Raw genomic sequence first — 14,375 nt, 5'->3', positions numbered from 1 at the left:
CTAGATTTTAATGGGATCTAATCATGGCATCTGATCCCATCACTCCGTGGGAAATAGATGGAGAAACAGTGGAAACAGTGTCAGACTTTATTTTTTGGGGCTCCAAAATCATTGCAGATGGTGATTGCAGCCATGAAATTAAAAGACGCTTACTCCTTGGAAGAAAAGTTATAATCAACCTAGATAGCATATTCAAAAGCAGATACATTACTTTGCCGACTAAGGTCCGTCTAGTCAAGGTATGGTTTTTCCTGTGGTCATGTATGGATGTGAGACTTGGACTGTGAAGAAAGCTGAGCGCAGAAGAATTGATGCTTTTGAACTGTGGTGTTGGAGAAGACTCTTGAGAGTCCCTTGGACTGCAAGGGGATCCAACCAGTCCATTCTGAAGGAGATCAGCCCTGGGATTTCTTTGGAAGGAACGATGCTAAAGCTGAAACTCCAGTACTTTGGGCACCTCATGCGAAGAGTTGACTCATTGGAAAAGACTTTGATGCTGGGACGGATTGAGGGCAGGAGGAGAAGGGGACGACTGAGGATGAGATGGCTGGATGGCATCACTGACTCGATGGACGCGAGTCTGAGTGAACTCCAGGAGTTGGTGATGGACAGGGAGGCCTGGTGTGCTGCGATTCATGGGGTTGCAAAGAGTCAGACACGACTGAGTGACTGAACTGAACTGAATGTTAAAATTATGAAAATACTATTCTATATGAAAACTTTTTAAGTGAGGACAGAATTTTTTTTAAATGCACAAAGGAAAAATGAATTGATCTAAACTAAAGTTAAACTTACAGGCTACTCATTCTGGTCAAGAACAAGAATGACACTTTTCCTACATAAATCCTAACAGAGATGAGAAAATAATGTGGAAATGTTAAAGTGGAAAATGTTAGAGAGAAAATATCTGATGAGATGTTAACTAATTTTGTTAGTAGTCTATCTTTCTAAAGATAATGAAAACAACTATCACTTCTCTAGATTTAATTATGACTCTATTTGTTCCACTGTTTAGTCTCTCTTTCCAGCCTCAGGAATGAATTATGACAGGTCCAAGACAGTCTTTGTTGTTCCTTTTCTCTCGTTGGTGAATGTAAGTGGGGCTGTATGGCACATTTCTGGATAATGAGATGTGAGGTGAAGTCAGTACTTATGCTACTCTAAAGGTCTTTCTTTGACCTGGGGATAAAAATACTTGATAAAGAAAACTTAGACAATGAATCTGGAGGTCAGTGGAGAAATAACTCCAGAAAGAATGAAGGGTTGGAGCCAAAGCAAAAACAATACCCAGTTGTGGATGTGACTGGTGATAGAAGCAAGGTCCAATGCTGTAAAGAGCAATATTGCATAGGAACCTGGAATGTCAGGTCCATGAATCAAGGCAAATTGGAAGTGGTCAAACGAGATGGCAATAGTGAATGTCAACATTCTAGGAATCAGTGAACTAAAATGGACTGGAATGGGTGAATTTAACTCAGATGACCATTATATCTACTACTGCGGGCAGGAATCCCTTAGAAGAAATGGAGTAGCCATCATGGTCAATAGAAGAGTCCAAAGTGCAGTACTTGAATGCAATCTCAAACACGACAGAATGACCTCTGTTTGTTTCAAAGGCAAACCATTCAATATCATTGTAATCCAAGTCTATGCCCCAACCAGTAACGCTGAAGAAGCTGAAGTTGAACAGTTCTGTGAAGACCTACAAGACCTTTTAGGACTAACACCCCAAAAGAAGTCCTTTTCATTATAGGGGACTGGAATGCAAAAGGAGGAAGTCAAGAAACACCTGGAGTAACAGGCAAATTTGGCCTTGGAATGCGGAATGAAGCAGGGCAAAGAATAATAGAGTTTTGCCAAGAAAATGCACTGGTCATAGCAAACACCCTCTTCCAACAACACAAGAGAAGACTCTACACATGGACATCACCAGATGGTCAACACCGAAATCAGATTCTCTGCAGCTAAAGATGGAGAAAACAAAAACAAGACCAGGAGCTGACTGTGGCTCAGATCATGAACTCCTTATTACCAAATTCAGACTGAAATTGAAGAAAACAGGGAAAACCATTAGATCATTCAGGTATGACCTCAATCAAATCCCTTATGACTATACAATGGAAGTGAGAAATAGATTTAAGGGCCTAGATCTGCTAGATAGAGTGCCTGATGAACTATGGAATGAAGTTTGTGACATTGTGTGAGACAGAGATCAAGACCATCCCCATGGAAAAGAAATGCAAAAAAGCAAAATGGCTGTCTGGGGAGGACTTACAAATAGCTGTGAAAAGAAGAGAAGTGAAAACCAAGGAGAAAGGGAAAGATTTAAGCATCTGAATGCAGAGTTTCAAAGACTAGCAAGAAGAGACAAGAAAGCCTTCTTCAGTGATCAATGCAAAGAAATAGAGGAAAAGAACAGAATGGGTGGGACTAGAGATCTCGTCAAGAAAATTAGAGATACCCAGGGAACATTTCATGACAAGATGGGCTCGATAAAGGACAGAAATGGTATGGACCTAACAGAAGCAGAAGATATTAAGAAGAGATGGCAAGAATACACAGAAGAACTGTACAAAAAGGATCTTCATGACCAAGATAATCACGATGGTGTGATCACTCACCTAGAGCCAGACATCCTGGAATGTGAAGTCAAGTGGGCCTTAGAAAGCATCACTACAAGCAAAGCTGAGTAGAGGCGATGGAATTCCAGTAGAGCGATTTCAAATCCTGAAAAAGGATGCTGTGAAAGTGCTGCACTCAATATGCCAGCAAATTTGGAAAAGTCAGCAGTGGCCACAGGACTGGAAAAGGTCAGTTTTCATTCCAATCCCAAAGAAAGGCAATGCCAAAGAATGCTCAAACTACCGAACAATTGCACTCATCTCACATGCTAGTAAAATAATGCTCAAAATTCTCCAAACTAGGCTTCAGCAATACGTGAACCATGAACTCCCTGATGTTCAAGCTGGTTTTAGAAGGCAGAGGAACCAGAGATCAAGTTGCCAACATCTGCTGTATCATCGAAAAAGTAAGAGAGTTCCAGAAAAACATCTATTTCTGCTTTATTGACTATGCCAAAGCCTTTGAGTGTGTGGATCACAATAAAGTGTGGAAAATTCTGAAAGAGATGGGAATACCAGACCATCTGACCTGCCTCTTGAGAAACCTGTATGCAGGTAAGGAAGCTACAGTTAGAACTGGACATGGAACAACAGACTGGTTCCAAATAGGAAAACGAGTGTGTCAAGGCTGTATATTGTCACTCTGCTTATTTAACTTATATGCAGAGTACATCATGAGAAACGCTGGACTGGAAGAAACACAAGCTGGAATCAAGATTGCCGGGAGAAATATCAATAACCTCAGATATGCAGATGACACCACCCTTATGGCAGAGTGAAGAGGGACTAAAAAGCCTCTTGAAAGTGAAAGAGGAGAGTGAAAAAGTTGGCTTAAAGCTCAACATTCAGAAATGAAACATCATGGCATCCGGTTCCATCACTTCATGGGGAATAGATGGGGAAACAATGGAAACATTGTCAGACTTTATTTTTGGGGGGCTCCAAAATCACTGCAGATGGTGATTGCAGCCATGAAATTAAAAGACGCTTACTCCTTGGAAGAAAAGTTATGATCAACCTAGATAGCATATTCAAAAGCAGAGACATTACTTTGCCGACTAAGGTCCATCTAGTCAAGGCTATGGTTTTTCCTGTGGTCATGTATGGATGTGAGAGTTGGACTGTGAAGAAGGCTGAGCGCCGAAGTATTGATTCTTTTGAACTGTGGTGTCGGAGAAGACTCTTGAGAGTCCTTTGGATTGCAAGGAGATCCAACTAGTCCATTCTGAAGGAGATCAACCCTGGGATTTCTTTGGAAGTAATGATGCTAAAGCTGAAACTCCAGTACTTTGGCCACCTCATGGGAAGAATTGACTCATTGGAGAAGACTTTGATGCTGGGATGGATTGGGGGCAGGAGGAGAAGGGGACGACCGAGGATGAGATGGCTGGATGGCATCACGGACTCAATGGACGTGAGTCTGAGTGAACTCTAGGAGTTGGTGATGGACAGGGAAGCCTGGCGTACTGCAATTCATGGGTTCGCAAAGAGTCGGACATGAGTGAGCAACTGAACTGAACTGAGTAATGTTAAGGATCTTGATAACTCTTGATAATCAGGGTGATCCCAATATAATATGAGTCCATAGAAGGAGGAAAACAGAAATATTATTAGGCTGCTTGGTGTGTGGTGATTAGTTACAGTAGTTATAGAAATCTAATATAAGAGAAAAAGTTGGCCCTGTTTTTGCTTTCCTAATATTCAGATATTCATTGGCATCCTCTTATAATACTTGACTTTTAGTTACATCTTATTCAACACTCTTTACTATAAAAACCTCAAATTTATAGTGATGGTTATTCAACAAAGAGAACAAAGAGTAATAAGAAAGAAAAGGTAAAGGGGTAGGAGAGGAAAAGGAAGGGGAGGGAGAACAGGAAGGGGAAGAAGAAAATGTGAAGTAAGGAAAGAAAGATAAGGAAAAAAGGTAGGAGAGAGGAGAGGAAGGATGGAAGAAGAGATTAAGTAGAAAATAAATCTTACACTAGAATAAGAATACAGCAGTATCCAGAAATAAATCTCAACATTATATGAGGTTAACCTAGACTGAGCTTTTTAAAATCTCTGACTTCTGTGATTTATGTCTGAGAGTGTTTTGCCTATGTTCTCCTCTAGGAGTTTTATAGTTTCTGGTATTACATTTAGATCTTTAATCCATTTTGAGTTTATTTTTGTGTGTGGTGTTCGAAAGTGATCTAGTTTCATTCTTTTACTAGTGGTTGACCAGTTTTAAATATAAGCAAGGTGAAAAGACAGCCTTCGGAATGGGAGAAAATAATAGCAAATGAAGCAACTGACAAACAACTAATCTCAAAAATATACAAGCAACTTATGCAGCTCAATTCCAGAAAAATAAACGACCCAATCAAAAAATCGGCCAAAGAACTAAATAGACATTTCTCCAAAGAAGACATACGGAAGGCTAACAAACACATGAAAAAATGCTCAACATCACTCATTATTAGAGAAATGCAAATCAAAACCACAATGAGGTACCACTTCACACCAGTCAGAATGTCTGCTATCCAAAAATCTGCAAGCAATAAATGCTGGAGAGGGTGTGGAGAAAAGGTTACCCTCCTACACTGTTGGTGGGAATGCAAACTAGTACAGCCACTATGGAGAACAGTGTGGAGATTCCTTAAAAAATTGCAAATAGAACTACCTTATGACCCAGCAATCCCACTGCTGGGCATACACACCGAGGAAACCAGAATAGAAAGAGACACATGTACCCCAATGTTCATCGCAGCACTGTTTATAATAGCCAGGACATGGAAACAACCTAGATGTCCGTCAGCAGATGAATGGATAAGAAAGCTGTGGTACATATACACAATGGAGTATTACTCAGCCGTTAAAAAGAATTCATTTGAATCAGTTCTGATGAGATGGATGAAACTGGAGCCGATTATACAGAGTGAAGTAAGCCAGAAAGAAAAACACCAATACAGTATACTAACACATATATATGGAATTTAGAAAGATGGCAATGACGACCCTGTATGCAAGACAGGAAAAAAGACACAGATGTATATAACGGACTTTTGGACTCAGAGGGAGAGGGAGAGGGTGGGATGGTTTGGGAGAATGGCATTCTAACATGTATACTATCATGTAAGAATTGAATCGCCAGTCTATGTCTGACGCAGGATACAGCATGCTTGGGGCTGGTGCATGGGGATGACCCAGAGATATGGTATGGGGAGGGAGGGGGGAGGGGGGTTCATGTTTGGGAACGCATGTAAGAATAAAAGATTTTAAAATTAAAAAAATAAAAAACTAAAAAAAAAATCTCTGACTTCATTCAAGTAAATTACTTTTAACTATACATTTGCATTCTCTAGTATTCTTGCCTGGGAAATCCCAAGGACAGGGGATCTTGGTGGCTACAGTCCATAGGGCTGCAAAGAGTCAGACAGAACTTATAGACTACACACATACATAAAATTGTGTTATTACCATGATGTATAATACTCTCTCTGTCTTACTTTTAGGAAAGTATATGCTACACATACTTTACCTGACTCAGTTCAGTCACTCAGTTGTTTCTGACTCTTTGCAACCCCATGGAATACAGCACACCAGGCTTCCCTGTCCATCACCAACTCCCGGAGCTTACTCAAACTCATGTCTATGGAATCAGTGATGCCATACAACAATCACATCCTCTGTTGTTCCCTTCTCCTCCCACCTTCAATCTTTCCCAGCTTCAGAGTCTTTTCCAATGACTACATTCTTCACATCAAGTGGCCAAAATTTTGGACTTTCAGCTTCAGCATCATCCTTCCAATGAATATTCAAAACTGATTTCCTTTAGGATGGACTGGTTGGATCTCCGTGTAGTCCAATGGACTCTCAAGAGTCTTCTCCCACACCACAGTTCAAAAGCATCAATTTTTACTGTTCAGCTTTGTTTATAGTCCAATTTTCACATCCATGTATCAGTTCAGTTCAGTTCAGTCGCTCAGTCGTGTCCGATTCTTTGCAACCCCATGAATCACAGCACGCCAGGCCTCCCTGTCCATCACCATCTCCCAGAGTTCACCCAGACTAATGTCCATTGAGTCCGTGATGCCATCCAGCCATCTCATCCTTGGTCGTCTCCTTCTCCTCCTGCCCCCAATCCCTCCCAGCATCAGAGTTTTTTCCAATGAGTCAACTCTTCTCATGAGGTGGCCAAAGTACTGGAGCTTCAGCTTTACCATCATTCCTTCCAAAGAAACCCCAGGGCTGATCTTCAGAATGGACTGGTTGGATCCCCTTGCAGTCCAAGGGATTCTCAAGAGTCTTCTCCAATACCACAGTTCAAAAGCATCAATTCTTCTGCGCTCAGCCTTCTTCACAGTCCAAATCTCACATCCATACATGACCACGGGAAAAACCATAGCCTTGACTAGATGGACCTTAGTCAGCAAAGTAATGTCTCTGCTTTTGAATATGCTATCTAGGTTGATCATAACTTTTCTTCCAAGGAGTGTCTTTTAATTTCATGGCTTCAATCACCATCTGCAGTGATTTTGGAGCCCCCAAAAATAAAGTCTGCCACTGTTTCCCCATCTATTTCCCATGAAGTGATGGGACTGGATGCCATGATCTTAGTTTTCTGGATGTTGAGCTTAAAGCCAACTTTTTCACTCTCCTCTTTCACTTTCATCAACAGGCTTTTTAGCTCCTCTTCACTCTCTGCCATAAGGGTGGTGTCATCTGCATATCTAAGGTTATTGATATTTCTCCCGGCATTCTTGATTCCAGCTTGTGTTTCTTCCAGTCCAGTGTTTCTCATGATGTACTCTGCATAGAATTTAAATAAGCAGGGTGACAATATACAGCCTTGACGCATTCCTTATCCTGTTTGGAACCAGTCTGTTGTTCCATGTCCAGTTCTAACTGTTGCTTTTAGCATGTGACATGAGTGCAATTGTGTGGTAGATTCAGCATTTTTTGGCATTGCCTTTCTTTGGAATTGGAATGAAAACTGACCTTTTCCAGTCCTATGGCCACTGCTGAGTTTTCCAAATTTGCTGGCATATTGAGTACAGCACTTTCACAGCAGCATCTTTCAGGATTTGAAACGGCTCAATTAGAATTCCATCACCTCTACTAGCTTTGTTCATAGTGATGCTTCCTAAGGCCCACTTGACTTCACATTCCAAGATGTCTGGTTCTAAATTAGTGATCACATCATCATGATTATCTGGGTCGTGAAGATCTTTTTTGTACAGTTTTTCGGTGTATTCTTGCCACCTTTTCTTAATATCTTCTGCTTCTGTTAGGTCCATACCATTTCTGTCCTTTATCGAGCCCATCTTGTCATGAAATGTTCCCTTGGTATCTCTAATTTTCTTGAAGAGACCTCTAGTCTTTCCCAATCTGTTGTTTTCCTCTATTTCTTTGCATTGATTGCTGAAGAAGGCTTTCTTATCTCTTCTTGCTATTCTTTGGAACTCTGCATTTAGATGCCTAAATCTTTCCTTTTCACCTTAGCTTTTCTCCTCTCTTCTCTTCACAGCTATTTGTAAGTCCTCCACAGACAGCCATTTTTCTTTTTTGCATTTCTTTTCCATGGGGATGGTCTTGATTCCTGTCTCCTGTACAATGTCACGAACCTTATTCCATAGTTCCTCAGGCACTCTATCTATCAGATCTAGGCCCTTAAATCTATTTCTCACTTCCACTGTATAATCATAAGGGATTTGATTGAGGTCATGCCTGAATGGTCTAGTGGTTTTTTCTGTTTTCTTCAATTTGAGTCTGAATTTGGCAATAAGGAGTTCATGATCTGAGCCACAGTCAGCTCCTGGTCTTGTTTTTGTTGACTGTATAGAGCTTCTCTATCTTTGGCTGCATAGAATATAATCAATCTTATTTCAGTGTTGACCATCTGGTGATGTCCATGTCCATCCATATATAACTACTGGCAAAATCATACCTTTGACTACACAGACTTTTTTTGGCAAAGTAAGTCTCTGGTTTTTAATACACTGTCAATGTTGGTCATAGCTTTTCTTCCAAGGAGTGAGTGTCTCTTAATTTTGTGGCTGCAGTCACCATCTGCAGTGATTTTGGAGCCCCTCAAAGTAAAGTCTCTCACTGTTTCCACTATTTCGCCATCTATTTCCCATGAAGTGATGGGACCAGATGCCATGATTTTAGTTTTCTGAGTAATTTGTTTTAAGCCAACTTTTTCACTCTCCTCTTTCACTTTCATCAAGAAGCTCTTTAGTTATTTTTTATCTTTTGCCATAAGGGTGGCATCATCTGTATATCTGAGGTTATTGATATTTCTCCCAGCAGTCTTTATATCAGCTTGTGCTTCTTCCAGCCCAGCATTTCGGATGATGTACTCTACATATAAAGTAAATAGGCAATGTGACAGTATAAAGCCTTGATGTACTCCTTTTCCTATTTGGAACCAGTCTGTTGTTCCATGTCCAGTTTTAACTGTTGCTTCCTGACCTGCATATAGGTTTCTCAAGAGGCAGGTCAGATGGTCTTGTATTCCCATCTTTTTCAGAATTTTCCACACTTTACTGTGATTCACACACTCAAAGGCTTTGGCATAGTCAGTAAAGCAGAAATATATATTTTTCTCGAACTCTCTTGCCTTTTCCATGACCCAGCAGATGTTGGCAATTTGATGTCTGGATCCTCTGCCTTTTCTAAAACCAGCTTGAACATCTGGAAGTTCACGGTTCACATACTATTGAAGCTGGCTTAGAGAATTTTGAGCATTACTTTGCTAGTGTGTAAGATGAGTGCAAATGTGCAGTAGTTTGAGCATTCTTTGGCATTGCCTTTCTTTGGGATCGGAAAGAAAACTGGCATTTTCCAGTCCTATGGCCACTGCTGAGTTTTCCAAATTTGCTCACATATTGAGTACAGCACTTTTACAGAATCATCTTTTAGGATTTGAAATAGTTCAATTGGAATTCCATTGCCTCCCCTAGCTTTGTTCATACTTAATGCTTTCTAAGGCTCACTTGACTTCACATTCCAGGATGTTTGGCTCTAGGTGAGTGATCACACCATCATGGTTATCTGGTCATGAAGATCGTTTTGTATAGTTTTATGTGTATTCTTGCCATCTCTTCTTAATATCTTCTGCTTATGTTAGGTCCATATTTTTATCCTTTATTGTGCCCATCTTTCCATGAAATGTTCGCTTAGTATCTCTTAATTTTCTTGAAGAGAATCTAGTCTTTCCCATTCTATTGTTTTACTCTATTTCTTTGCACTGATCACTGAGGAAGGCTCCCTTATCTCTCCTTGCTATTATTTGGAAATCTGCATTCAAATGGGAATATCTTTCCTTTTCTCATTTGCTTTTAGCTTCTCTTCTTTTGTCAGCTATTTGTAAGCCCTTCTCCTCCAGTTCTACAGTTAGAACTGGACATGGAAAAATAGACTGATTCCAAATAGGAAAAGAAGTACCTCAAGGCTGTATATTGTCACCATGCTTATTTAACTTATATGCAGAGTACATCATGAGAAACGCTGGGCTGGAAGAAGCACAAGTTGGAATCAAGATTGCTGGGAGAAATATCAATAACTTCAGATATGCAGATGACACCACCCTCATGGCAGAAAGTGAAGAGGAACTAAAAAGCCTCTTGATGAAAGTGAAAGAGGAGAGTGAAAAAGTTGGCTTAAAGCTCAACATTCAGAAAACGAAGATCATGGCATGTGGTCCCATCACTTCATGGGAATTAGATGGGGAAGCAGTGGAAACAGTGTCAGACTTTACTTTTTGGGGGGACTGCAAAATCACTGCAGATGGTGACTGCAGCCATGAAATTAAAAGACGCTTACTCCTTGGAAGTAAAGTTATGACCAACTTATATAGCATACTGAAAAGCAGAGACATTACTTTGCCAACAAAGGTCTGTCTAGTCAAGGCTATGGTTTTTCCAGTGGTCATGTATGGATGTGAGACTTGGACTCTGAAGAAAACTGAGCACCAAAGAATTGATGCTTTTGAACTGTGGTGTTGGCGAAGACTCTTGAGAGTCCCTCGGACTGCAAGGAGACCCAACCAGTCCATTCTGAAGGAGATCAGCCCTGGGATTTCTTTGGAAGGAATGATGCTAAAGCTGAAACTCCAGTACTTTGGTCACCTCATGAGAATAGTTGACTCATTGGAAAAGACCCTGATGCTGGGAGGGATTGGGGGCAGGAGGAAAAGGGGACGACCGAGGATTAGATGGCTGGATGGCATCACTCACTCAATGACGTGAGTCTGAGTGAACCCCGGTAGTGGTGATGGACAGGGAGGCCTGGCGTGCTGCGATTCATGGTGTTGCAAAGAGTCAGACATGACTGAGCGACTGAACTGAACTGAACTGATAGAGCTTCTCCATCTTTGGCTGCAAAGAATGTAATCAATCTGATTTGGGTATTGACCATCTGGTGATGTCCATGTGTAGAATCTTCTCTTGTGTTTTGGGGAGAAGGTGTTTGCTATGACCAGTGTGTTCTCTTAGCAAAACTCTGTTAGCCTTTGCCCTGCTTCATTTTGTACTCCAAGGCCAAATTTGCCTATTATTCCAGGTATCTCTTCACTTCCTATTTTTGCATTCTAGTCTTCTATAATGAAAAGGACATCTTTTTTGTGTTTTAGTTCTAGAAGGTTTCATAGGTCTTCATAGAATCGTTCAACTTTAGCTTCTTCAGCATTACTGGTTGGGGCATAAGCTTGTATTACTGGAATATTAAATTGTTTGCCTTGGAAACGAACAGAGATCATTGTGTCGTTTTTGAGATTGCACCCAAGTACTGCATTTCAGACTCTTGTTGACTATGAGACCGACTCCATTTCTTCTAAGGGATTCCTTCCACCAGTAGTAGATATAATGGTCATCTGAGTTAAATTCACCCATTCCAGTCCATTTTAGTTTGCTAATTCCTAAAATGTTGATATTTTCTGTTGCCCTCTCCTCTCTGACCACTTCCAATTTACACTGATTCATGGGCCTAACATTCCACGTTCTTATGCAGTATTGCTTTTTACAGCATTGGACTTTATTTCCATCACCAGTCACATCTACACCTGGGTGTTATTTTTCCTTTGGCTCCATCTCTTCATTTTTCTGGAGTTATTTCTCCACTGTTTTCCAGTAGCATATTGGGCACCTACCGAACTGGTGATTTCGTCTTTCAGTGTCCTATCTTTTTGCCTTTACATACTGTTCATGGGGTTCTCAAGGCAATAATACTGAAGTGGTTTGCCATTCCCTTTTCCAGTGGAACACATTTTGTCAGAACTTTCCATCATGGCCCTTCTGTCTTGGGTGGCCCTATGCAGCATGGCTCATGGTTTCATTGAGTTAGACAAGGCTGTGGTCCATGTGATCAGTTTGATTAGTTTCCTGTGATTGTGGTTTTCATACTGTCTACCCTCTGTACTAGAAGGAAAAGAGGCTTATGGAAGTTTCCTGATGGGAGGGAGGGACTAAGGGGGAAACTGGGTCTTGTTCTGTTGGCTGGACCATGCTAAGTAAATCTTTAATCCAATTTTCTGTTGACGGGCAGGGTTGTGTTCCCTCCCTGTTGTTTGGCCTGAGGCCAAAGTGTGGTGGAGGTAATGAAGATAATATGAGGTTCCACAAGATGATATAGTTCAGTTCAACTCAGTTCAGTCATTGTCCGACTCTCTGCAACCCTATGATCGCAGCACGCCAGGCCTCCCTGTCGATCACCAACTCCTGGAGTTCACTCAGACTCACATCCATCGAGTCAGTGATGCCATCCAGCCATCTTATCCTCTGTCTTCCCCTTTTCCTCCTGCCCCCAAATCCCTCCTAGCATCAGAGTCTTTCCCAGTGAGTCAACTCTTCCCATGAGGTGGCCAAAGTACTGGAATTTCAGCTTTAGCATCATTCCCTCCAAAGAAATCCCAGGGTTGATCTCCTTCAGAATGGACTGGTTCGATCTCCTTGCAGTCCAAGGGACTCTCAAGACTCTTCTCCAACACCACAGTTCAAAAGCATCAATTCTTTGGTGCTCAGTTTTCTTCAGAGTCCAAGTCTCACATCCATACATGACCACTGGAAAAACCATAGCCTTGACTAGACAGACCTTTGTTGGCAAAGTAATGTCTCTGCTTTTCAATATGCTATGTAGGTTGGTCATAACTTTACTTCCAATGAGTAAGCATTTTTTAATTTCATGGCTGCAGTCACCATCTGCAGTGATTTTGGAGCCCCCCCAAATAAAGAATGACTCTGTTTCTACTGTTTCCCCATCTAATTCCCATGAAGTGATGGGACCAGATGCCATGATCTTTGTTTTCTGAATGTTGAGCTTTAAGCCAACTTTTTCACTCTCCTCTTTCACTTTCATCAAGAGGCTTTTTAGTTCCTCTTCACTTTCTGCCATGAGGGTGGTGCCAACTGCATATCTGAGGTTATTGATATTTCTCCCAGCAATCTTGATTCCAACTTGTGCTTCTTCCAGCCCAGCGTTTCTCATGATGTACTCTGCATATAAGTTGAATAAGCAGGGTGACAATATACAGCTGATGTACTCCTTTTCCGGTTTGGAAACAGTCTGTTATTCCATGTCCAGTGCTGACTGTTGCTTCCTGACCTGAATACAGGTTTCTCAAGAGGCAGGCCAGGTGGTCTGGGATTCCCATCTCTTTCAGAATTTTCCACACTTTATTGTGATCCACACACTCAAAGGCTTTGGCATAGTCAATAAAACAGAAATAGATGTTTTTCTGGAACTCTCTTGCTTTTTCGATGATCCAGTGGATGTTGGCAATTTGATCTCTGGTTCCTCTGCCTTTTCTAAAACCAGCTTGAACATCAGGAAGTTCACGGTTTATGTATTGCTGAAGCCTGGCTTGGAGAATTTTGAGCATTGCTTTACCAGCGTGTGAGATGAGTGGAATTGTGCCATAGTTTGAGCATTCTTTGGCATTTCCTTTCTTTGGAATTGGAATGAATACTGACATTTTCCAGTCCTGTGTCCACTGCTGAGTTTTCCAAATTTGCTGTCATATTGAGTGTAGCACTTTCACAGCATCCTCTTTCAGGATTTGAAAAGGCTCAACTGGAATTCCATCACCTCTACTAGCTTTGTTCGTTGTGATGCTTTCTAAGGCCCACTTGACTTCACATTCCAGGATGTCTGGCTCTAGGTGAGTGATCACACCATCGTGATTATCTTGGTCGTGAAGATCTTTTTTGTACAGTTCTTCTGTGTATTCTTGCCATCTCTTCTTAATATCTTCTGCTTCTGTTAGGTCCATACCGTTTCTGTCTTTTATTGTGCCCATCTTTGCATGAAATGTTCCCTTGGTGTTCCTAATTTTCTTGACGAGATCTCTAGTCTTTCCCATTCTGTTCTTTTCCTCTATTTCTTTTCATTGATCGCTGAAGAAGGCTTTCTTATCTCTTCTTGCTATTCTTTGGAACTCTGCATTCAGATGCTTGTATCTTTCTTTTTCTCATTTGCTTTTCGCTTCTCTTCTTTTCAGTTATTTGTAAGTCCTCCCCAGACAGCCATTTTGCTTTTTTGCATTTCTTTTCCATGGGGATGGTCTTGATCCCTGTCTCCTGTACAGTGTCATGAACCTCATTCCGTAGTTCATCAGGCACTCTATCTATCAGATCTAGGCCCTTAAATCTATTTCTCACTTCCACTGTATAATCTTAAGGGATTTGATTTAGGTCGTACCTGAATGGTCTAGCGGTTTCCCCTGCTTTTTTCAGTTTCAGTCTGAATTTGGGAAGAAGGAGTTCATGATCT

Source organism: Ovis canadensis, chromosome 5 (assembly GCF_042477335.2).
Source record: "Ovis canadensis isolate MfBH-ARS-UI-01 breed Bighorn chromosome 5, ARS-UI_OviCan_v2, whole genome shotgun sequence".
Taxonomy (NCBI): domain Eukaryota; kingdom Metazoa; phylum Chordata; class Mammalia; order Artiodactyla; family Bovidae; genus Ovis; species Ovis canadensis.
Note: the sequence above shows the minus strand (reverse complement) of the source record.